This window comes from Sardina pilchardus, chromosome 1 (assembly GCF_963854185.1).
Source record: "Sardina pilchardus chromosome 1, fSarPil1.1, whole genome shotgun sequence".
Classification (NCBI taxonomy): domain Eukaryota; kingdom Metazoa; phylum Chordata; class Actinopteri; order Clupeiformes; family Clupeidae; genus Sardina; species Sardina pilchardus.
Genome location: NC_084994.1, coordinates 10621116 through 10643795, shown reverse-complemented (window position 1 = coordinate 10643795; position 22680 = coordinate 10621116). Strand labels below are relative to the sequence as shown.

Genomic DNA, 22680 nt, shown 5'->3' with positions numbered 1-22680 from the left:
CTAGCTTAAAGCAAAATAAACGCAATCTCGAATATAATCTTGTTACTTTATGTTAGCCGAAACGCGTCCGTCTTGTTCATGCTTTCAAGATAAATAAAGTAACAAGATTATATTCGAGAGTGCGTTTATTTTGCTTTAAAAAATTTTTCTCTTGAACCACACTATTACACCTCTGGGGTGTAGGAGCACCTTCTGCAGCTGCTTGGAATCATCACCCTTTTCTGTAGAGGCATACCATACCATATTTCTCATGGCGTGTGTTGTTGGAATGTCATCACGGCAGCCAGACTGCACAACTGTTGGGGACATTTCCGCCATCTTCTCTGAGAAGTTTCATCTCGCCCTTCCGATGTTTCGCCAGTCTTTCGGCTTTGAGCGCTCGTAGTGGCCTCCTTTTGCGGCTACTGGCATTATGGTGACATTTCCCTCCCTTTAAATGAACATTAGCTTCTAAATCAGTATCAGTAACTTCAACAGTCACAGTCACAGGGCATTCTTTAAAAATGCAGTAGCCTTGTAACGGCCCATCACAAGCCGAAACATAAACGGAGACGCACACCATGTTACGTAGTAGCAGCACGCTGGGTGGACCGGCAAACAAAGACCAAGCACGCATCTCGGATGTCTGTCTCCGTGTGGTACCAGGTAGACAATATAGGCCCCTCCTGCCAGGCCCCAGGTGTAAGCAACCTAGTAATTAACAGGTGAGACGGACAGAAAGAATTTAGGAGACAAGGCCACCAGAGGTAGCCTAAGATTAGGTAATAATCTAGGCGGCCACCCAGGGTTGGGAACACACATACAAGCCTTCACACTGAAAAAGATGGCGTTGCTGCCCAGGATCTGTCATGTGGCACAGGGTGACATCTAAAGGCAAAACTGCAGTATCAGTACATCTGCTTGATGCCATTGGCCATGATGTCGGTCCACTCAAGGTGTTTTAGCCTTCCTTCCTCCTGTGTCTGCATCATCTCTATCCACTCAGATGTTAATGTAAAAGCTACATTTCCCTCTGGGACATCACACGAGAAATTGAGCTCATTCTCATAGGGGCTCTCTCAACATCCCTCCTCAATCCTCGATGCTCGGTCCTTTAGGCTTGTTAATCCCACTGATCTATAAACAACACTGGATAGACTATCCCATTGTTGCCGCCCCGTCATTCATTATCTAGATCAGTGGGAACGAGGGCCGAGGAAGGATAGATAAACAGACGATTGAAAGCGCCCATAGTCTTCACTCTCTGATGACCCACTGCTGGTCCCACAGTTATCAGAAGATGCAGTTGTGGTGCGTTTCTCACTGTCATTGTCGTCTTCCTGAAATATTATGCAACAGTGAAATATTTCACTAAGGCAAATAATCCAATTGACATAAATTGTTTTAATATCAGAAGCAGGATCGGACTGGGTTCCATCTCTCAGTAACTTCAGCAGAGTAAGAAGAGCTTCATCATAGTCCAGTACACACACGGACTGCACAGGTGGTTGACTTATCTCCCCCATATCCTCAACCTTTCCACAGGTGTATACAATCAAGCACCATGCAGTCTGCATTGATAATCAAGGTGCTTGATTGTATACACCTGTGGAAAGGGACCTGATGAAACCCATGAATACTTCTTCTTCTTCTGTAGTATTGGGCGGCTGGACATGCCGGAGGACACCCAGCAACGCTTCGTCTGACATCACCGTGAAAAGGGCTAATTGTCTGACAATATCTGTAGCCTCTTCCATGATGTCAGTTATATGGCTCAAAGAAAAAGGATGATCTTTTCTATCTGTCAGATATCTGTTTGACTCCTTTGAGCATGCACTCATTAAATATTGTGAATAGTCTCCGTTATTGACCAGTCAGTTTCAGAACCCATTCACTCAGGCGTGTTATCTCCCAAAGTGACTTTAGTGTGCTTTAAGATGTGTGAATGAAGTTTAAAGTCATGCATAAATAGTCAATTTACATTCATTAACAGCGAATTGCTCATGAGTTCATCATGTTTGTGGCCCCTTAACTACATTGGTGAATAATGACATGCATTTAGAGAACTTTTACAAGTTGTATGTATGTTCCATCAGTCACCACATGGTATTAATAGGTGTACATACTTTAATAACAACCTGTTCATCACTTTACCTGAGGGGCCACAGACATGATTAACTAATGAAAATATAATGCTTAGCTAATGAGGACATGCCTGTATTTAAACAATGATCTTAATTAGTTTATGATGAGTTAATAAGCCTCCCTTTTTGATGAACACCTACAGACTATAGAGTTTATAAATGATATTTAAAGCAACACCATGGAGTTTTTCAACCTTTTGGGGTTCGGGTACGAACCGGTAGCCTACGAACCAAAGAACTACAAAATTCGACTGCTTTACGGCATATAGGGCACACTTCCTCCACCCCTTCCTCAAATTCTGTGCGAGCGTTGAATAGACTGTTGATGCCTTATAAACATGAGCTACGTGATCTTTTGGCGTTTGAAAAAAATAAAACCCATGAAATTATATTCATATGATGATATGCTGAAATGTATGCTATGGGCTAGGCTACCTGGAATAGCTATAGCAGAGACGGTTTATAAAGTAACTATACGATCTTTGGCTATAGCCTACATTTCACACGCAACGCAGGCAGTCTGAGTTTGCCCAAGACGTGAGAACTCCTCCTGCAGAAATCGGCTTATCAACAAAAGCATGTGTATCCTAGCTCTGTCATCTAGTCACTAGATTCTAGTGTCATCATGCTGCCAACCAAACTGCACGGGAGCTGGTTATGTGTGCTAGTTATAGCTCAACGTGTAAATCTACCGCCTATAGGCTACTGATCAAACAATTACTGTATCTTGAAAAACAAAGTTATCACGTGTAAGATTCTGTCATCATATTATAAGAGCTCTGCCTCTCCAAACATTTTGGGCGTGCACATACAGTGCCTATAGAAAGTCATCATACCCTTTTGAAATAGTTACTTTTTTTGTCTTACAGCCTGAAATCAAAACCCATTTAAAAAAAAATCTTTTCCAGTTTCATTTACAAATTTAGCTGTACAACATCAAAATAATGAAAAAAAAGTCAACAGTTCTGAAAATTAATAAAAAATTAAAAACTAGAATAACAGGGTTGGAAAAGTCATCATACCCCTGACTTAATACTTTGTAAAGCTTCCTTTTGCTTTCATTACAGCCATCAATCTGTTTGGATATGTCTCTATTATAGCTTTGCACACCTAGATAGGGGAATATTTGCCCAATTTTCCGTGCAGAAATGTTAAAATTTAGTCAAATTCTGTAGGGAATGGCGATGGACTGCTCTCTTCAAGTCAATCCACATATTTTCTATAGGATTTAAGTCAGGGCTCTGACTTTGCCACTCAAGGATATTCACCATCCTATCCTTAAGCCACTGCTTTGTTATTTTGGCAGTATGTTTAGGATTATTGTCGTGTTGGAAGGCGAATGACCTCCCCATCCTCAGCTGTCTAGGAGAGGGACGCAGGTTTTCTTCAAAAATGTTGGTGTACTTGGCAGCATCCATTTTCCCTTCTATCCTGACCAATTGCCCAGTCCCCGCTGAAGAGAAACATCCCCAAAACATAATGTTGCCCCCACCATGCTTCAAAGTAGGTATGGTGTGTTTTGGGTGTGTTTGGGTGTGTATACTGTGTTTGGTTAGCGCCTGGAGCTCAGTCCAAAAACTTCCATCTTAGTCTCCAAAAAGTTCGATCTTAGTCTCATCTGACCATATAAGCTTTTTCCACATGGTAGCAGAATATTCCAGAAGTGTTTTTGCCCTGAACTCCAAGTGCAATGTTTGGCGAAAACCAACACAGTACACCACCCAAAACACACCATACCTAGTGTGAAGCATGGTGGGGGCAACATTATGTTGTGGGGATGTTTCTTTTCAGCTGGAACTGGGCAATTGGTCTAGGTGTGGAAAGCTATAATAGAGACATATCCAAACAGATTGATGGCTGTAATGAAAGCAAAAGGAAGCTTTACAAAGTATTAAGTCAGGGGTATGATGACTTTTCCAACCCTGTTATTCTAGTTTTTAATTTTTTATTAATTTTCAGAACTGTTTACTTTTTTTTCATTATTTTGATGTTGTACAGCTAAATTTGTTAATAAAACTGGAAAAGTTTTTTTTTTAAATGGGTTTTGATTTCAGGCTGTAAGACAAAAAAAGTAACTATTTCAAAAGGGTATGATGACTTTCTATAGGCACTGTATATGCCTCTATGGACGTGAATACCATAGAACACAATATCTGGTGACCATCGATTTTTTTTTTATGTTATAAAGACACTAAAAATGACCACCCTAGATTAGGCTACACTATTGCTCATAAATATCGTAATCGTTTTTTTTTTTTAAATAGCCTAAGTAATTGACCAACAATGACCAACATCATCCCAATACCGAGAACGTGCACAGACTTGAGCTGAAAGCCTAGTTTTACAAATGTATCACATAACTGGTATCGTAGTAGGCTACCACATAATTTAATATTTAATGTGCAGCCTCAAGTCTAGCCTATACTGTACGCTATGTCTAACTTGCTTCTGGTGTAACCGTGACAGATTTTACGACATATATAAGAAATGGCCGTTTCCCAACTGTAGGGGGACCCGAGAGCAAAACTTACATGGTGTTGCTTTAATTTCATGTTTCCATATCATTACGACCTGATTCGATGTATTTATTCATGAATCAAAAGTTGATTTTTTTTTAACACCTGTCCACCATTGCCCTTTTCATCTCGCGCACCCCCTAGAAGCAGCTCGTATACCACCGGGGAAGTGCACACCACAGTTTGGGCAAAGATCGTATAGTTACGAAGATGAATCATAAAGGGGGTTTTCAATGGAATGAAATGGTGCCCACTTCCACCTCCTATCTGGGCGTTATCAGTGACGAGTAATCGGTTTAGACCAGTGTAGAAGCAGCAGAAGCAGCAGAAGCAGTGTGTTAGAAAGACGTGTGCCTTGTAGAATATGGGTTCGTTACTTGCATTGCTGAATGTAGGGCTAAGGGAATGGTCATAATCCAAGATAATGTTTATTTCTCCCGTTTGCCTCCTAAATGGGAGTGGCACTACGTCACAGGGTAACCGGAATTGACCCTCATATGAGTCGTCTCGCTTTATAAACCGTCTCTGGTTTGGGAATCCCTGATGTAAGAGACTAACCAACCCAGACAGCTCCCATTCCTCTTTCAAACTTTCCTTGCTTCATGTTTGTGATATCAGCTCTATTTGCAGGCATTTCTTTTTATTTTAGTTTGTGTCTCGGTGTGTTTCTCTTTTTGGTAATGAGTATAAGTCTTTCGAGTAAGTCTGATACCATGTCAATTAACAATATGAAAAAAGAAAACCATGTGATTAAAGAAGCTTTATTTTTTAAAAACCTTCACAGCTATCATTTGCACAATAATTCAGGACTTTTGTTGCAGTCAATCTTGAATATCTTTTACTAGTTTTCTTTATAATACTTATAATCCACTTTCAGACGTCCATCAGAACAGACAATTTTACGTAAATTAATATTCATAGATGAATAAAAACAGCCATTGTCACCATTATCATCATCATCATGCAGTGTTGTTTTAGAACAGTAACTGTGATAGAAAACAAATAATGTTGATACTAAGTTATTAGCAAAGCAATTTTCATGCTCAATTTGAAAAGAGTTTTTTCACAGAATGTACATTTTCAAGTACTTGTGTTCATGCACACATGTGATTTGGAAAAAAACTTCATTTTCATTTAATGAAAAAAAAATACTATTTCAGAAAATGGGATACGTAATATTTAACTCGATTTTTTCTCCTGTGTGGATCCTCGGTGTGGTGTTTTGTTAGAGAAGATTTATGACTAAAGGCCTTTCCACAGTCAGAGCACTGATATGGCTTTTCTCCCGTATGAGTGCGCTGATGGGAGACAAGCTCTGACCTAGTCTTGAAACTCTTCCCACATGTAGTACACTGATTCGGCTTTTTATGACTAAAGGCCTTTCCACAGTCAGAACACTGATACGGCTTTTCTCCTGTGTGGATCTTCTGGTGTTCCTTTAAGTGAGGCTTTTGAATGAAGGCCTTTCCACAGTCAGAACACTGATACGGCTTTTCTCCTGTATGCTTGTGCTGATGGATGTTGACTTCTTTCCTAGTCCTGAAACTCTTCCCACATGTAGTACACTGACACGGCTTTTCTCCTGTGTGGATCATCTGGTGTCTCTGGAGATCAGGAATTCGACTAAAGGCCTTTCCACAGTCAGAACACTGATACGGCTTTTCTCCTGTGTGTGTGTGCTGATGGACAGTAAGTTCCGAGTTGGTCTTGAAACTCTTCCCACATGTGGTGCACTGGTGCAGCTTTTCTCTGGTGTGGATCCTCTGGTGTGACTTAAGATGACTCATCTTAGAGAAGACTTTTCCACAATCAGTACAATGATGTCCCTTAACCTCAGTATGTCTCATCTCATCTGTGTTGATTTATAGCAGATGAAAAATTGGGGGGAAAGTATAAAAATTATTTTTGGTCAATATTTACATTCAGAAATGATGTATTTTAGTAATACAAATATTATGAACTTGCCTGTCGGAGCAGAGTCTTTCTGTATAATTTCTGAATAATTACAGTCTTCCTCCTGATTACTGTCCATCAGCGGAGAGTCTTCCTTTTTGCAGTCAAAAGTTGTGTGTTCTTCGGTCTTGCAGGCACGGTCCAGTCCAGGGTTTTCTGCTAACAGATACTCCTGAAGGAAATCATCAAACTCTTCTTCTTTTATCTCCTTCACTGGCATAGGCAGTGGTGTTGGTTCAGTAAATCCTGACATGTCAAACTCTAGCTCTGTGGTTTTAGAAAAATCCAGTCAAATATTGTATCAATTGATGGATTAAAAAGCAAACACTAACAAACTGTTTATGTTCTTTGCTTGAAGTGTCCTCTTGCCCACCTCTAAACATGAGAGCTCAGACATTTGACTCCACTCTGGTGTTCATATAGGCCTTATGCTTTTGCTCTCTGACCCATTAGGACTATCTAACCAATCAGTGACTGGAGCCTTTATGATGCAAAGTAGAATGAAAGAGCATCATAATGGGCATGAAGGACAACAGGTGGGGATGGGGTGGAGGTGTGACATTAAAAGTGGGGGGAGTAGGAGGGGGTTGTGGGTAATGATCAAATAAAGCTGCCATACTTACTTTTGTCAGAGTAGACGTTTAGAGTAACCCAAAGCTGACCTGTAAACATGTGAGGTCAGAAATCTAAAATCATCAAACAATAAGTAAGAAATATATTTTCAACATTGAGACACAGCTACTCTTACTTTTGCTGTCGTAAAGCATTACTATTGAACGAAATGTAGTCAGGGTGTATGTTTATGTTGGGTTTTACAATTACATCGAATGTGCCAATCAAGATCAAGGACTGCAACTATTTTTTATTACATACTAAAGTCAACATTCAGTGTAACATTCAGTCATTATTAAGATGATCCCACTTTTACCAGATGTATTGGATAATGTGTCTGTGTTTTTTTGGTGAATTGATCCCATGTTGATATTGTACTGTAGTAATGACACAATGATTGCAAAATAAAAAGCAAGAGGCTATTCAGTGGTGCTTAATCTCAAAGCTGCCTTAGATACGTATACACTATAAGTTAAGTGTGTTGTCAACACACTGCAGATTGAGGAAAAATCAACAGTATCGACACCATTTCCCAATAATGAATTGTGCCTCATGTCAAATAAATATTTCACTATACAGTAGTTAACAGCGCTCTGCAGCAACAGCTGCTATCAAATTATTGTCTCTATACTAAACATCTATTTTTACTTCTGATGAACATTTGACAAATGTAAATGAAAATGTATATCATATTTAAATTTATTAATGTAGCGTTTACAGTAACACTTCTATCCAAAGTGAGTTAAAGATGTCAAATATATATCAGGGGGATTCTTTGAGAAAGGCCTCATTAGAAGACACAGCAAACATGAAGTGCCATTCGTCACCCATTTTCAGGAGCTTTTGGAATGCAAACTAGACAAGCAGGGAATTATGGGAAGGCATTTGACATGAAATGATCACTTTTTGCACATTCTATGGTCCTCAGGTGGACATGGCAGTAGCTCAATCTGCCTGAAAGGAGGTGAAGTGGGGGAAGGGTGGAGGTGTGAAATAATTTAGAACGGGTGGAGAACCCAGCAAAATTGACACTCTCATGGGACCCATACTTATGTTCAATCATCAGCCACAGTATTATCTCTCCTCTTGATTAGATTCTTACATTCAAATCTAACCACCTCATATGAGGAGGTTTTGGAATGCAAAGCAGGCGAGCAGGGAATTATGGGAAGTCAATGGGCTTGAAATGAGCACTGTTTGCACATTCAATGTAAACGTCAAAATAGCTCAACCTGCATCAAAAGAGGTTAAGTGGGTGAAGTGTGGACGTGTGAAATAAAAACTGTTCATGTAGAATGGGTGGAGTACCCAACAAAGAAAGGTTTAAAGAGACCCTATGCAACATTCTGCAGGAGACGATCGCTCTTTGTTTACATCTGGAAGTCTGAGACTAAGAACCACGCTTGCAATTTATATATATAAACACACGCTAAAGCTGTCGGGGAAGCTCTGCAGAGAAAATGCAAGCATAAAACGAGCGAAAACAAAAAAAGAAACCGAAACCAGAGATGAAATCGCCAATCCTGCATAGTTCCTCTTTAAAACTGGGAGAGTAACTTTATTCCTGCTAGAATGGAGCAAACAAAAATGTACAGCAAACACAGTATGTCATGATGTCAAGTTAAAGCATGGTGAGAGGGAGCTGGGGAGGAGGTGGATTGCATAGCAGTGAGCAGAGAAAGCAGTGATAGGACACAGACTGAAGCAGCCCAACTTGAGTGTATGATAGGAATACGTTTTGCATTGTGATGATTATTAGAGCTGCACTTTAGGCTATCATGATATAGGGCCCAATAAATAAAACTAAGCCATTTTCTCATATGAGGTCAAATGATTAGAATATCTAAAATAGGATGTAATGCAAGATACCATTTTAGGGTTAACGTAATCACTGTTCAATTCTATTGCACACCAATATGCATACTGTATGGACCTTTCTTCATGCTGTGGTAAACTTAGAATTGTTATTCAATATAATTGAATTACCATTTCTGTCAAATCAGTCTTCCCTGATATAAATCTAGTGTGTGCTCTCTGATGGGTCTTAAGGGCTGAGTTCTGACTGAAACTCTTTCCACAGTCAGATCACTGATATGGCTTTTCTCCTGTGTGGACCTTCTGGTGTTCCTTTAGATAAGATGTTTTACTAAAGGCCTTCCCACAGTCAGAGCACTGATACGGCTTTTCTCCTGTGTGGATCCTCTGGTGCTGACGAAGATCAGATATTCGACGAAAGGCCTTTCCACAGTCAGAGCACTGCTAGGGCTTTTCTCCTGTGTGGATCTTCTGGTGTACCTTTAACCCTATGAGCCCTAAGCTGTTTTAAGGGCATTTTCACTACCTCTAGTTAGAAGCATTTATCCTGGTCATTGTAAGTGCCATTCACACATGCTACATATTGTTTTTTTCAGCACAGTCTAGGCTATCCAGATCTGCCACAATATTATGTATAAATACTTGCATTGATTTGATTTAGATTTTTAAATAATAAAAAGTTGAAAAGCGTACTATACAAATTCTTACATTTTGATGTGTATCTCACCACAGCAAGCTCACATCTCGACCAAACTTACATGGTTATGTAGGCCTGACTGTCCTGAACACGGCAATATAAGAACCATGGTGGAGGTATACTTTGGGGCTGAGCAATGTACAGAAATATGTGGTGTGTGCCTTCCAGAAATAAATGGCAATTTTTATTTAGTGATGAAAAAATGACTTTTTGGCACTTTTTGCACTCCATATTGTGAAACTAGCTGATCTTACATGACCTGTTTGCGGTAGCACACATGACGTGCACAGATGATGATTCTCTATAATATTTGTTTTACTGCATTGCAATGAACAAAGTAAAGGCAAAAAGTGTTTATTTGTCAAACAAATTTGGATGCAATATGAGTCTTGAATTGGATACCATACAGGAGTGTGTTAGGATCTCAAAACCGTGTTATGAACGTGACTTGTCATAGAGAAACACATGATAACATTGGATTATGAACATAGGCTATTCCACACAAAAACAAGAGGTAAGTGGAGCTAAATGAAGTTATTATTTTGCTGTCACTTCGTCTGTTTTATGGCCTAGAAGGTTGTATTTGGTATCTGTGGATAGCTCTAGCTCTCCTCTTTCATCTGACATGCGTGCCAAATCGTTTTGATCGCGATTTCACGAGGAAATCAAACGAGAGTAAAGGTAGCCAAAGATATATGACATTATTATTTGTTTGTAACTTCATCTGATTTTATCATACGAAATGATCGATGTATTTGGTATCCATGCAAAGCTCTGCTTCTCCTCTTTCATTTGATATGCGTGTCATGTCTGTGCGATGCGTGGTCCGCGAGTAATTTAAGCGAGAGTTCTGGATGCGCCGGTGAACGCAGAGCAATATAGACTGTAAATATGATATACTTTGATTTAACTTCATCATTTTATTTTATTTTCATACTTGATCGTACAGACAAGTGTCTAGTATCGTTGGAAAGCCCCGGTTCTGCTCTTTCCTGCAATATAAGTTTCATCTCGCTGTGACTAATAATAGCGGAGCAATGTAACAAAGAAAATGTGTGCGTTTTTTGACGCACTTTGCGTCCGTCGGGCTCATAGGGTTAAGTTAGACTTTTGAATGAAGGCCTTTCCACAGTCAGAACACTGATACGGCTTTTCTCCAGTGTGGATCTTCTGGTGTACCTTTAAGTGAAACTTGTGAATAAAGGCCTTTCCACAGTCAGAGCACTGATATGGCTTTTCTCCAGTGTGGATCTTCTGGTGTTTCTTTAAGTGAAACTTGTGAATAAATGCCTTTCCACAGTCAGAGCACTGATATGGCTTTTCTCCAGTGTGGATCTTCTGGTGTTTCTTTAAGTTAGACTTTTGAATGAAGGCCTTTCCACAGTCAGAGCACTGATACGGCTTTTCTCCTGTATGCGTGTGCTGATGGATGTTGACCTCTGTTCTACTCCTGAAACTCTTCCCACATGTAGTACACTGATACGGCTTTTCTCCTGTGTGGATCATCTGGTGTCTCTGGAGATCAGAAATTCGACTAAAGGCCTTTCCACAGTCAGGACACTGATACGGCTTTTCTCCTGTGTGTGTGTGCTGATGGACAGTAAGTTCCGAGTTGGTCTTGAAACTCTTCCCACATGTAGTACACTGATACGGCTTTTCTCCTCTGTGGATCATCTGGTGTTTCTTTACATGAGACCATTGACTAAAGGCCTTTCCACAGTCTGAGCACTTGCATGTTTTTTCTCCTGTGTGTGTGCGCTGATGGACAGTGAGTTCCGAGTTGCACCTGAAACTCTTCCCACATGTGGTGCACTGGTGCAGCTTTTCTCTGGTGTGGATCCTCTGGCGTGAGTTGACTCATCTTACAAAAGACTTTTCCACAATCAGTACAATGATGTCCCTTGACCTCAGTATGTCTCATCTCATCTGTGTTGATTTGTAGTAGATGAAAAATGGGGAAAAGAGTATTAATATTATGTGTTGACAATATTTACATTTACAAATGATGTATTATTTTAGTAATACAAATAAAAAATGAGGAACCTGCCTGTCGGAGCAGAATCTTTCTGAATAACTTCTGAATATTTACAGTCGTCCTCCTGGTTACTGTCCATCAGTGGAGATTCTTCCTCTTTGCAGTCAAAAGTTGATAATGCATGTTCTTCGGTCTTGCACTCATGATCCAGTCCAGGGTGTTCTGCTAACAGATACTCCTGAAGGAAATCATCAAACTCTTCTTCTTTTATCTCCTTCACTGGCATAGGCAGCGGTGTTGATTCAGTAAATCCTGACATGTCAAACTCTAGCTCTGTGGTTTTAGAAAAATCCAGTTAAATATTGTATCAATTGACGGATTAAAAAGCAAACACTAACAAACTGTGTATGTTCTATGCTTAGAGAGTCCTCTTGCCCACCTCTAAACAGGAGAGCTCAGACATCTGACTCCACTCTGGTGTTTATATAGGCCTTATGCTTTTGCTCTCTGACCCATTAGGACCATCTAAACAATCAGTGACTGGAGCCTTTATGATGCAAAGTAGAATGAACGGGCTTCATAATGGGCATGACCACATGCAAATACACCACAAAGGACAGCAGGTGGGGATGGGGTGGAGGTGTGACATTAAAAGTGTGTGTGTGGGGGGGGGGGGGCAGGAGGGGGTTGTGGGTAATGATCAAATAAAGCTGCCATACTTACATTTGTCAGAGAGACGTTTAGAGTAACCCAAAGCTGACCTGTAAACATGTGAGGTCAGAAATCTAAAATCATCAAACAATAATGCCCACTTATACTTTTTCCACTTTTACCAGATGTATTGGATAATGTGTTTTTTTGGTTATTTGCTCCCATGTTGATATTGTACTGTAGTAAAGACACAATGATTGCAAAATAAAAAGCAAGGGGCTGTTCAGTGGCGCTTAGTCTCAAAGCTGCCTTAGATGCGTACACCATAAATGTGTTGGCAAAACACTGCAGATTGATGAAAAATCAACAGTATCAACACCATTTCCCAATAATGAATTGTTCCTCATGTCAAATAAATAATTCACTACAGTAGTTAACAGCGCTCTGCATCAACAGCTACTATCAAATTATTGTCTCTAAAGATCCACTTTTACTTCTGTTGAACATTTGACAAATGTAAATGAAAATGTACATCATATTTACATTAATTAATGTAGCATTTACAGTAACACTTTTATCCAAAGTGAGTTAAAGATGTCAAATATATCTCAGGGGGATTCTTTGAGAAAGGCCTCATTAGAAGACACAGCTAACATGAAGTGCCATTAGTCACCCAATTTCAGGAGCTTTTGGAATGCAAACTAGACAAGCAGGGAATTATGGGAAGGCATTTGACATGAAATGATCACTTTTTGCACATTCTATGGTCCTCAGGTGGACATGGCAGTAGCTCAATCTGCCTGAAAGGAGGTGAAGTGGGGGAAGGGTGGAGGTGTGAAATCATTTAGAATGGGTGGAGAACCCAGCAGAATGACACTCCCAATGGGACCCATACTTATGTTCAATCATCAGCCACCATATTTATGCCTCCTCTCTCCTCTTGATTAGATTCTTACATTCAAATCTGACCACCTCATTTCAGGAGGTTTTGGAATGCAAAGCAGGCGAGCAGGGAATTATGGGAAGGCAATGGGCTTGAAATGCGCACTGTTTGCACATTTTATGTGGACGTCACAATAGCTCAACCTGCATCAAAAGAGCATAAGTGGGGCAAGTGTGGACGTGTGAAATAAAAACTGTTGATGTAGACTGGGTGGAGTACCCAACAAGGAAAGGTTTCAAAGCCAAATGTGCTACCATTTAAAATCATTTAAATATATTGTAGGAATATTTGCATTTTTTCCTCCATATGTTTTTTTTTTTGGTTAGAAGAAGGCCATATAAGTGGAGTGGTAATTGCAGCCAAAATAAAATCATGAACTTGTTGCCACTTCGTTATGGGTATTGTTATCTTTTTATTTATTTATTTGTAAAAAATGTATATGGATTCATCCAAAAAGCCCAAATAAAAAAGTGTATCTGGATGAATCAGTTTAGTTCAAACTATTGTATTGCAGTTATGTCCAATATGTCAGAGTTCATGAGGTTTTGCTGCTAGACCCCCAATTATCTGAACGAGCCAATTCAGTTAATTCTTTTTTAGTTATAATACTTACTAACCAAACAATTTCTTAAAAAAATGAATGTGAATTAACCCAAACGTCCATTATGAAATGCCTTGTCACTGGTATCGAGACATTTAGTTGGAAACAATATTATTTCCACATTCAGGTATTATCAATGCAACAAAGAGTTTCAAAACCAAAAATCACCTATATGCATTTCACATTTTGTGGTGCACATACATGCTTTCGTAAACCTTGACTTTCATTGCATTGAAAAGGCATTTGAGTCAAATCCGTTTTGCTAATATTTAACTTGTGTTTATTATAGATAGATAGATAGATAGATAGAGAGATATATAAATAAATAAATAGATAGATAGATAGATAGATAGAGAAATAGATAAATAGATAGATAGATAGATAGATAGAATTACAGTAAATATGGCAAACGTTTTCCAATGGGTCTTCACAAATGTAGTGGACCGATAGGGCTTTACTCTTGTGATGATCTTGTGGTGTCGCATTAGAGAACACTCGTGACTAAAGGCCTTTCCACGAGTGAAAAGAGATCGGATAGAATAAGTGGATCACCAACAAAGAAAGCCTCCAGTTTTCCTGACTGCAGGAACAAATGTGAGACAAATGTGCTTCATCTTCCATTTAAATCAATTCAAAGATATTGTATGTGATTTTTTCTGAATGTGTTTTTGTCAACAAGGCCACAGTAAATGTAATACCTCATCTATAAACAAGTTAAGACCTAAAGCACACATCAAATAATTAACTTTAATTATGTGAAGACCACTTAAAAAATACACAAGATACATATTTAAAAACCCACTTCATTTTTTTTTTATTTTGCCTCTATTCAGAGGTAGTTCCCTGTCTTTCCACGTTAATGTGATCAGTATTCAACTCTATTGCACACCAACATGCATACAGTATGGACCTTTCTTCATGCTGTGGTAAACCTAGAATTGTCATTCAATATCATTGAATTACCATTTCTGTCAAATCAGTTTTCCCTGATATAAATCTAGTGTGCTCTCTGATGGGTCTTAAGGGCTGAGTTCTGACTGAAACTCTTCCCACACGAAGTACACTGATATGGCTTTTCTCCTGTGTGGACCCTCTGGTGTTCCTTTAGATAAGATGTTTTACTAAAGGCCTTTCCACAGTCAGAGCACTGATAAGGCTTTTCTCCTGTGTGGATCCTCTGGTGCTGACGAAGATCAGATATTCGACAAAAGGCCTTTCCACAGTCAGAGCACTGATAGGGCTTTTCTCCTGTGTGGATCCTCTGGTGTACCTTTAAGTTAGACTTCTGAATGAAGGCCTTTCCACAGTCAGAGCACTGATAGGGCTTTTCTCCTGTGTGGATCTTCTGGTGTTCCTTTAAGTGAAACTCTTGAATAAAGGCCTTTCCACAGTCAGAGCACTGATATGGCTTTTCTCCAGTGTGGATCATCCGGTGTCTCTGGAGAACAGGAATTCGACAAAAAGCCTTTCCACAGTCAGAACACTGATATGGCTTTTCTCCTGTGTGGATCTTCTGGTGTTCCTTTAAGTGAGACTTTTGAATGAAGGCCTTTCCACAGTCAGAACACTGATACGGCTTTTCTCCTGTATGCTTGTGCTGATGGATGTTGACCTCTTTCCTAGTCCTGAAACTCTTCCCACATGTAGTACACTGACACGGCTTTTCTCCTGTGTGGATCATCTGGTGTCTCTGGAGATCAGGAATTCGACTAAAGGCCTTTCCACAGTCAGAACACTGATACGGCTTTTCTCCTGTGTGTGTGTGCTGATGGACAGTAAGTTCCGAGTTGGTCTTGAAACTCTTCCCACATGTGGTGCACTGGTGCAGCTTTTCTCTGGTGTGGATCCTCTGGTGTGACTTAAGATGACTCATCTTAGAGAAGACTTTTCCACAATCAGTACAATGATGTCCCTTAACCTCAGTATGTCTCATCTCATCTGTGTTGATTTATAGCAGATGAAAAATTGGGGGGAAAGTATAAATATTATTTTTGGTCAATATTTACATTCAGAAATGATGTATTATTTTAGTAATACAAATATTATGAACTTGCCTGTCGGAGCAGAGTCTTTCTGTATAATTTCTGAATAATTACAGTCTTCCTCCTGATTACTGTCCATCAGCGGAGAGTCTTCCTTTTTGCAGTCAAAAGTTGTGTGTTCTTCGGTCTTGCAGGCACGGTCCAGTCCAGGCAAGGGCGTAACTTTGGGTCTACCATTGGGGGGGTTAAACTTGCGGCATATTTATCAATTTATTTATTTATTGAATAATTTTCTTGTGCAAAAGGTAACATGCTAATTTGCCATTCCTTTATTAGACTAGGCTAAGCTGTTCACTTGACTGTTTGTGCCATAATGACACAGTAGTTAAATTCAGTGTGCTCACATGGACCGTCTTGTGTGTATAAAGTGCGCGCCTGCACTAGCCCTATGAGCCCTAGGCTGTTTTAAGGGCATTTTCAGTTAGAAGCATTTATCCTGGTCATTGTAAGTGCCACAATATGATGCTACATATTGTTTTTTTTTTTTTTCAGCACAGTCTAGGCTACTCAGATCTACCACATGTATTAATACTTGCATTGATTTGATTTAGATTTTTAAATAATACAAATTTAAAAAGCATACTATACACATTCTTACATTTTGACATGTATCTCACTACAGCAAGCTGACAGCTCGACATGACTTGCATGGTTGTGTAGGCCTGACTTGCAATAAGAACCATATTGGGTATAGCCTACTTTGGGGCTGAGCAATTTACAGAAATACGTGATGTGTGCCTTCCAGAAATAAATGGCAATTTTTATTTAGTGATGAGAAATGATTTTTTGACACTTTTTGTGCTCCATATTTGCTCATCTGACCTGACTTGTTTGCGTGGTAGCACACATGATGTGCACAGATGATGATTCTCTATAATATTTTTTACTGTATTGCAATGAACAAAGTAAAGGCAAAAAAGTGTTTATTTGTCAAACAAATGTGGATGCAATATGAGTCTTGAATTGGATACCATACAGGAGTTTGTTAGGATCTCAAAACCGTATTATGAACGTGACTTGCCATCGAGAAACTGAAACACATGATAACGTTGGATTATGAACATAGGCTATTATGCCACACAAAAACATGGGGTAAGTGGAGCTAAATGAAGTTATTATTTTGCTGTCACTTCGTCTGTTTTATGGCCTAGAAGGTTGTATTTGGTATCTGTGGATAGCTCTAGCTCTCCTCTTTCATCTGACATGCGTGCCATATCTTTCCGATGGCGGGTTCGCGTGTAATTCAAGCGAGTACTGGATGCCTGGGTGAATGCAGAGCAACTGTAAATATGATGTACTTTGATTTAACTTCATGATTTTATTTTAGTTTCATACTTGATCGTACAGACAAATGTCTAGTCTCGTTGGAAAGCCCCGGTTCTGCTCTTTCGTGCAATATAGGTCTCATCTCCCTGTGACTAATTATCCCGGAGCAATGTAACAGAGAAGAATGGGTGTGTTTTTGACGCACTTTGCGTCCGTCGGGCTCATAGGGCTAGCCAGCCAACTCCAGTCAACAAATCATCAGCTAATTTAACAGCTAACTTAGCAATAGGGGTATACCTCCATTTGGTCATGATTTTTCCTATTTTTGGTTGGTGTCAACCAACAATGAAAAAATGCTGTCTGGCTGCCTTTCAATGTCTTTTTAATCTTCCCACCTGAGTTGAGAGCTTTCTCCAACCATTCATCCTAGCGACTGCGCAGAATAGTAAACAAACTTTCGGTAAAGAACGCAGGTTGGGTAATACCAAGTAGTCGGTGGGCAGGGGGGTACATTTCAGAATATTTAAAACATGATACTATCTTGCTGGAAAATGAAATGAATAAAGAAAAGAAACGAAAGTTATTCATTCAGAATATTTTATAATTTGATAATATTTTTTTTATTATTATTTTTTGATTTGATATTGGGGGGGTTATATTAGCTGGATCTGATTTTTGCGGGGGTCATAACCCCCCTAACCCCCCCGCAAATTACGCCTATGAGTCCAGGGTTTTCTGCTAACAGATACTCCTGAAGGAAATCATCAAACTCTTCTTCTTTTATCTCCTTCACTGGCATAGGCAGTGGTGTTGGTTCAGTAAATCCTGACATGTCAAACTCTAGCTCTGTGGTTTTAGAAAAATCCAGTCAAATATTGTATCAATTGATGGATTAAAAAGCAAACACTAACAAACTGTTTATGTTCTTTGCTTGAAGTGTCCTCTTGCCCACCTCTAAACATGAGAGCTCAGACATTTGACTCCACTCTGGTGTTCATATAGGCCTTATGCTTTTGCTCTCTGACCCATTAGGACTATCTAACCAATCAGTGACTGGAGCCTTTATGATGCAAAGTAGAATGAAAGAGCATCATAATGGGCATGACCTCATGCAAATACTCCACAAAGGACAACAGGTGGGGATGGGGTGGAGGTGTGACATTAAAAGTGGGGGGAGTAGGAGGGGGTTGTGGGTAATGATCAAATAAAGCTGCCATACTTACTTTTGTCAGAGTAGACGTTTAGAGTAACCCAAAGCTGACCTGTAAACATGTGAGGTCAGAAATCTAAAATCATCAAACAATAATGGCCACTTATACTTTTTCCACTTTTACCAGATGTATTGGATAATGTGTCTGTGTTTTTTTGGTTATTTGCTCCCATGTTGATATTGTACTGTAGTAATGACACAATGATTGCAAAATAAAAAGCAACAGTAACACTCTTATCCAAAGTGAGTTAAAGATGTCAAATATATCTCAGGGGCATGCATTAAGAAAGGCCTCATTGTGAAGGGCCTCATCAGAAGACACAGCAAACATGAAGTGCCATTAGTCACCCAATTTCAGGAGCTTTTGGAATGCAAACTAGACAAGCAGGGAATTATGGGAAGGCATTTGACGTGAAATTATCACTTTTTGCACATTCTATGGTCCTCAGGTGGACATGGCAGTAGCTCAATCTGCCTGAAAGGAGGTGAAGTGGGGGAAGGTGGAGGTGTGAAATAATTTAGAATGGGTGGAGAACCCAGCAAAAATGACACTCTCATACTTATTTTCAATTATCAGCCACAATATTTATCCCTCATCTCCTCTCCTTGATTAGGTTCTTACATTAAAATCTAACCACCTCATATGAGGAGGTTTTGGAATGCAAAGCAGGCGAGCAGGGAATTATGGGAAGTCAATGGGCTTGAAATGAGCACTGTTTGCACATTCAATGTAAACGTCAAAATAGCTCAACCTGCATCAAAAGAGGTTAAGTGGGTGAAGTGTGGACGTGTGAAATAAAAACGGTTCATGTAGAATGGGTGGAGTACCCAACAAAGAAAGGTTTAAAGAGACCCTATGCAACATTCTGCAGGAGACGATCGCTCTTTGTTTACATCTGGAAGTCTGAGACTAAGAACCACGCTTGCAATTTATATATATACACACGCTAAAGCTGTCGGGGAAGCTCTGCAGAGGAAATGCAAGCATAAAACGAGCGAAAACAAAAAAAAAAAACCGAAACCAGAGATGAAATCGCCAATCCTGCATAGTTCCTCTTTAAAACTGGGAGAGTAACTTTATTCCTGCTAGAATGGAGCAAACAAAAATGTACAGCAAACACAGTATGTCATGATGTCAAGTTAAAGCATGGTGAGAGGGAGCAGGGGAGGAGGTGGATTGCAAAGCAGCGAGCAGAGAAAGCAGTGATAGGACACAGACTGAAGCAGCCCAACTTGAGTGTATGATAGGAATACGTTTTGCATTGTGATGATTATTAGAGCTGCACTTTAGGCTATCATGATATAGGGCCCAATAAATAAAACTAAGCCATTTTCTCATATGAGGTCAAATGATTAGAATATCTAAAATAGGATGTAATGCAAGATACCATTTTAGGGTTAATGTGATCACTGTTCAATTCTATTGCACACCAATATGCATACAGTATGGACCTTTCTTCATGCTGTGGTAAACCTAGAATTATCATTCAAAATCATTCAACTAGCATTTCAGTCAAATCAGTTTTCCCTGATATAAATCTAGTGTGTGCTCTCTGATGGGTCTTAAGGGCTGAGTTCTGACTGAAACTCTTCCCATATGCAGCACAGTGATATGACTATTCACCTGTGTGGACCTTCTGGTGTTCCTTTAGATAAGATGTTTTACTAAAGGCCTTCCCACAGTCAGATCACTGATATGGCTTTTCTCCTGTATGGATCTTCTGGTGTACCTTTAAGTTAGACTTGTGAATAAAGGCCTTTGCACAGTCAGAGCATTGATAGGACTTTTCTCCTGTATGGATCTTCTGGTGTACCTTTAAGTTAGACTTGCGAATAAAGGCCTTCCCACAGTCAGAGCACTGATAAGGCTTTTCTCCTGTGTGGATCTTCTGGTGTTGACGGAGATCAGATATTCGACGAAAGGCCTTTCCACAGTCAGAGCACTGATAGGACTTTTCTCCTGTATGGATCTTCTGGTGTACCTTTAAGTTAGACTTGCGAATAAAGGCCTTCCCACAGTCAGAGCACTGATATGGCTTTTCTCCTGTATGCGTGTGCTGATGGATGTTGACCTCTGTCCTAGTCCTGAAACTCTTCCCACATATAGTACACTGATACGGCTTTTCTCCTGTGTGGATCATCTGGTGTGTCTTTAGATGAGACCATTGACTAAAGGCCTTTCCACAGTCTGAGCACTTGTATGGTTTTTCTCCCGTGTGTGTTTGCTGATGGAGAGTGAGTTCAAAGTTGGTTTTGAAACTCTTCCCACATGTAGTACACTGATACGGCTTTGCTCCGGTGTGGGTCATCTGGTGTTTCTTTAGATTAGACCATTGACTAAAGGCCTTTCCACAGTCAGAGCACTGATGCGGCTTATCTCCTGTGTGAATCATCTGGTGATTCTTTAGTGTAGACCTATGACTAAAGGTATTTCCACAGTCAGAGCACTGATATGGTTTTTCTCCTGTGTGGATCCTCTGGTGTGACTTAAGATGACTCATCTTAGAGAGGACTTTTCCACAATCAGTGAAATGATGTCCCTTAACCTCAGTATGTCTCATCTCATCTGTGTTGATTTATAGCAGATGAAAAATTGGGGGAAAAAGTATTAATATTATTTTTAGTCAATATTTACATTCAGAAATTATGTATTATTTTAGTAATACAAATAAAAAATTAGGAACTTGCCTATCGGAGCAGAGTCTTTCTGAATAACTTCTGAATAATTACAGTCTTCTTCCTGGTTACTGTCCATCAGTGGAGACTCTTTCTCTTCCTCTTTGCAGTCAAAAGTTGATAATGCATGTTCTTCGGTCTTGCACTCATGATCCAGTCCAGGGTGTTCTGCTAACAGATACTCCTGAAGGAAATCATCAAACTCTTCTTCTTTTATCTCCTTCACTGGCAGAGGCAGCGGTGTTGGTTCAGTAAATCCTGACATGCCTGACTCTAGCTCTGTGGTTTTAGAAAAATCCAGTCAAATATTGTATCAATTGACGGATTAAAAAGCAAACACTAACAAACTGTATATGTTCTTTGCTTGGAGTGTCCTCTTGCCCACCTCTAAACATGAGAGTTCAGACAACTGACTCCACTCTGGTGTTTATATAGGCCTTTTGCTTTTGCTCTCTGACCCATTAGGACCATCTAACCAATCAGTGACTGGAGCCTTTATGATGCAAAGTAGAATGAAAGGGCGTCATAATGGGCATGATCACATGCAAATACTCCACAAAGGACAGCAGGTGGGGATGGGGTGGAGGTGTGACATTAAAAGTGGGGGGAGTAGGAGGGGGTTGTGGGTGATGATCAAAGAAAGCTGCCATACTTACTTTTGTCAGAGAGACGTTTAGAGTAACCCAATGCTGACCTGTAAACATGTGAGGTCAGAAATCTAAAATCATCAAACAATAAGTAAGAAATATATTTTCAACATTAAGACACAGCTACTCTTACTTTTGCTGTCGTAAAGCATTACTACTGAACAAAATGCAGTCAGGGTGTATGTTTATGTTGGGTTTTACAACTACATTGAATGTGATACAGCCAATCAAGATCAAGGACTGCAACTATTTTTTATTACAAACTAAAGTCAATATTCAGTGCAACATTCAGCCATTATAAAAATTATCCCACTTTTACCAGATGTATTGGATAACGGGTCTGTGTTTGTGTCTGTAGTAATGTCAAAATGATTGCAAAATAATAGGCAAGAGGTTGATCATTGGTGCTTAATCTCAAAGCTGCCTCAGATACGTATACACTATGAGTAAAGTGTGTTGTCAAAACACTGCAGATATATGAACAATCAACAGTATCAACACCATTTCCCAATAATGAATTGTGCCTCATGTCAAATAAATAATTCACTATACAGTAGTTAACAGCGCTCTGCAGCAACAGCTGCTATCAAATTATTGTCTCTATACTAAAGATCTATTTGTACTTCAGATGAACATTTGACAAATGTAAATGTATATCATATTTACATGAATCTAGCATTTACAGTAACATTTTTATCCAAAGTGAGTTAAAGATGTCAAATATATCTCAGGGGGATGCATTGTGAAGGGCCTCATCAGAAGACACAGCAAACATGAAGTGCCATTAGTCACCCAATTTCAGGAGCTTTTGGAATGTAAACTAGGCAAGCAGGGAATTATGGGAAGGCATTTGACATGAAATGATCACTTTTTGCACATTCTATGGTCCTCAGGTGGACATGGCAGTAGCTCAATCTGCCTGAAAGGAGGTGAAGTAGGGGAAGGTGGAGGTG

At 39.6% G+C, this 22680-nt stretch overlaps 1 pseudogene; it reads right to left on the bottom strand.

The window, feature by feature from the left end:
• Window positions 1-20020: 20020 nt before the first annotated feature.
• Window positions 20021-21345, bottom strand: LOC134076339 (zinc finger protein OZF-like; annotated as a pseudogene).
• Window positions 21346-22680: the final 1335 nt, after the last annotated feature.